The following is a 4612-nucleotide window of genomic DNA, read 5'->3' on the forward strand; positions in this document are numbered from 1 at the left end:
ATATTGCCAAAATTATTGCGTTCCTGTGACGACTTTATTGGAAAATAGTTCACTCGACTCCATAAAATGACCTTAAACTTAAGGTGGTAGGCGCAAAATTTCGGCACCAATGCTTTTAAATGCATTCATTTTTTTCGAATCGTGAGAAAACTAATAAGTATTTTTGAAAAATTTAAACGCCGAGTCAAAGGTTGCATTATTACCGAAGGCAGAAAATCGCTAAAAACTTCCATAATGTTTAATTTAGTTAAGTTACAGGGGTGAAAAAAAAGAGAAAATTTAGTGTGATTTTTAATTTCAAATATCTCATTCAAAAGAAAAATTTTGTTTATTCTAAGGGCCTTTCTGCCTTCGGTAATAATGTATGCTTTCACTCTGTTTTTAAAATTTACAAAAATATTTATTAGTTTTCTCAGTATTCGAAAAAATGTATGCAATTACAAACCACTGAAGCCGAAATTTTTCGCCTGTTTACATATTTTGCTAACATATTAAACAAAATTTAACTTCTCCAGTTTATTTATTAATGAAAGCATTTCTTAGGCGTCTGGAATAAATGCTGGAACTTCATTACAGATATTACCGGCATGTAAGTAATTTTGTTCAAAAGATGTTGGAGTGTCTTTAGGAGCCACTGTTGAGGGAAGAAGAGTTGTAGGTAAGGTAGCTGCGATTTGTGGTACTGGTAGCCTTTCGTTTGGTTTAATTCCACCCGAGCTTGAAAGAGGAATGAAGTTGGTTGTAGCTTGGGAAAAAGCGGGAGAGGAATTTGGAGGTTGACCAGGAAATCAATTTGGGTAATATAATGGAGGACAGTAGGATGGAAATCCTACAGGCGATACCAAAGGAAAAGAAGAAGATCAGACAATAAATATTAACAGATAATAGATGGTGTAAAAAACAAGAATATAGAATAATTCGACTAAAACTGAGAGTTCTGTATAGAAAGAAAAATAGATACCATAATGAGTTGAAATTAAAAGAGATAGAAGAGAAGTTTAAAAACATAGAGGTGAAGTCGTCCTATCAAGAAGTTAAATAGATGGAAAAAGGTTAACAAAGTCACTGTAGTTATATAAAAGGCAAAGACGGAAATTTAATTATCAATCCAGTAGAAATAATGACTGAGTAGAAAAAACATTTCAAAGAATTATTATTAAATAGTAAAGTGGAGCACGAATCAGTAGACAGCAGGGTGGTTGGAGAAGATGACATAGTTGAAAGGCAGCCTGCAGAGGAGGAGGTGGTGACAGCAATACAAGAAATGACAAATAACAGAAGTAGTGAGAAAAATTACATGCATAGAAATGATCAAGTTTGGTGGAGATCAACTATTATCAACACTAATCGTGCAAGTATGGGAAAATGAGATAATGCCGACGGATTGATAAGAGACCCCTTGTATAAAAGTCAAGACGAACTAAAGTGTGGTATAATAGAGGTATAGCCTTACTAGATACTGTATACAAACTCTTAGCAGGAATAATATATACAGAGAGAGTCTGTAATTTGGAATAAATTCAATATCTGAAATACTAATTGTTTTTTTGAAAAATGCTCAGACCCATCGATTAGTATTTCAAATTGTCCTTTTTGGCATACAATAATAATGTATACAGGGTGTCCCAATTTAGAGATATGACGTCATCGTTGATTTTCTTAAATGGCAACACTGTCATTTTGATAGCTATTTTGATAGGGTGTGTAAAGTTATACATAACTGCAAAATATCATATTTTTTTTCTCTACCATTTACAAGATAATAAAAAATAACAAAGTTATGTCTGTAATTTGGAATAAATTCAATAATTCAAATACTAATTGTATTTTTGAAAAATACTCAGACCCGTCGATTAGTATTTCAATTTGTCATTTTTGAAATACAATAATAATGTATACAGGGAGTCCCAATTTAGAGATATGACGTCATCATTGATTTTCTTAAATGGCAACACTGTCATTTTGATCGCTATTTTAATAGAGTGTGTAAAGTTATACATAACTGCAAAATTTCAAATTTTTATTCCCTACCATTTACAAGATAATAAAAAATAACAAAGTTATGAAAAACAAGTAATCGAATAATAATTGAATTTAATTATTTCTTATTTCAATTAAGCAAATGCACATAATGTTGCCCATTGACTATTTGACAATAATTAAGGGCAACATTATGAGCATTTGCTTAATTGAAATAATTAAGTAATTCAATTATTATTTGATTACTTGTTTTTCATAACTTGGTTATTTTTTATTATCTTGTAAATGGTAGGGAATAAAAATTTGAAATTTTGCAGATATGTATAACTTTACACATCCTATCAAAATAACTATCAAAAAGGGAGTGTTGACATTTAAGAAAATCAATGATGACGTCATATCTCTAAATTGGGACACCCTGTATACATTATTATTTTATGTCAAAAATGACAATTTGAAATAATAATCGACGGGTCTGAGCATTTTTCAAAAAAACATCTAATATTTGAATTATTAAATTTATTCCAAATTACAGACATAACTTTGTTATTTTTTATTATTCTGTAAATGGTAGAAAATAAAAATTTTATATTTAGCAGTTATCTATAACTTTACACACTCTATCAAAATAGCTATCAAAATGGCAGTGTTGCCATTTAAGAAAATCACCGATGACGTCATATCTCTAAATTGGGACACCCTGTATACATTATTATTGTATGTTAAAAAGGACAATTTGAAATACTAATCGACGGGTCTGAGCATTTTTCAAAAAAACAATTAGTATTTGAGATATTGAATTTATTCCAAATTACAGACTCTCTGTATACTATGTATATAATAAAAGGAACTGATACCTAATACCGCCCAAAAAAGGTGAAGTATTTATTGATTTTAGACAAAGCTCCTGATAATCTCCCTGAAAGTATTCTAAATTCAGAAAATGGCACCTTTAGTTCTATAATAATTGTTCTATGTTTTGCCAAAAAATACATCGCTTATGAAACCCATGAATCAGTGAATAATTTTGTCAACCAAGTAAGTATATTGCAGTAAGCTTTTAGATGAAGTAGAAAAGTAAAAAAGTAGCGAACAAAACTTTATTCCTTTTTTAACTTACACATTTGTACACTGTATCTAAATACAATACCTACATAACTTAAAAAAAATTTGATTGATTTTAAACTTATTTTTGTACAACGCACTTTCGGCTTTAACAAACATTCCGTCCCCTAAATTAGTCCGTTATATCGAGGTTCTACTGTACTTAAGTTTGAGTTTTTTTTTAAATAATTATTGTAGGTAGTTAATTTTATGTTTATGTTTTGTAAAAATGTCCTAAGTCTGTTGTGCGTATAAATAAAAACTAAAAGATTTATTATACAGTCAAAATCAAAAATATTTTAATATCTTTTATTTGTTCCAGAAAGGAACATAACTATTACATACAGTTAAAATATTTATTACTGGAGGCATTTCTTAAGCGTCTGCTAGTGATAAGCTACCTGGAACTTCATTATCATCAGTAGAAGAAGGTATAAACGATGGAACTTCATTACCGACGTTTAAGTCATTTTGTTCAAAAGATGTTAGAGTGGCTGGGGAAGCAGCTGTTCGGGGAAAGAAGAGTTGGAGATAAGGAAGCTGGAATTTGTGGTACTGATGGCATTTCCTTTGATCCAATTAGACCCGAGCTTAAGAAAATGAAGTTAGTTTGAGTTTGGGGAAAAGCGGGAGAAAAGTTTGGAGCTTGACCAGGAATTCGATTGGGGCAATATGACAAAAATCCTACAGGCGATAGCAAATGAAAAGAAGAAGACCAGACAACAAATATTAGGAGATAATAGAGAGTGCAAAAAACAAGAATGTAGAATAATTCAAGGAAAATTGAATGCTGTGTGGTAGAGAAAAAGAGATAACATAATTGAGTTGAAATTAAAAGAGGTATAAGAGAAATTCAAAAACAAAAAGGTGAGGTCGTTCTATCAAGAAGTTTAGAAGATGAGAAAAGGTTACTAAAGCCACTGTAGTTATATGAAGAGCAAAGACGGAAATTGAATTAATGATCGGGTAGAAAATATTAAATGGTAAGCTGTAGCACGAAGCAGTAGACAAATAGGCGGTTGAAGAAGATGAATTACTCTAAAGGCAGCCTACAGAGGAATAGGTGGTGACAGAAATACAGGAAATGAAAAATAACAGAAGCCCAGGGAAAAATGACATATGCAAAAAAATGATCAAAGGACTAAGTTTTCACTCTAATGGCACATAAAACAGCATAATGCTACTCTACATCCCACCGGACTGAAAACAATGGGAACCTTCTCTGGTTACAACTCCGAGGCTTCTAAAATTTGCAAGCTATAACGGATGTTGAGACTAAGGAAGATGAGGGAATTTTACAATTTATAATTCACGTCCCATCTGCTCAGCGCGGTAAAGTTCCAACGGGAATGGTTCCCTTCGTACTCCAATCAGAGTAAACATGTAAATCAAAAACGAATAACCATTTTCAATTTCGTTTTTGATTTACATGTTTACTCTGATTGGAGTACGATGGGAACCATTCTCGTTAAAACTTTACCGCGCTGAGCAGATGGGACGTGAATTATAAATTGTAAAATTCTCTCAT

Source organism: Diabrotica virgifera, chromosome 7 (assembly GCF_917563875.1).
Source record: "Diabrotica virgifera virgifera chromosome 7, PGI_DIABVI_V3a".
NCBI classification, from domain to species: domain Eukaryota; kingdom Metazoa; phylum Arthropoda; class Insecta; order Coleoptera; family Chrysomelidae; genus Diabrotica; species Diabrotica virgifera.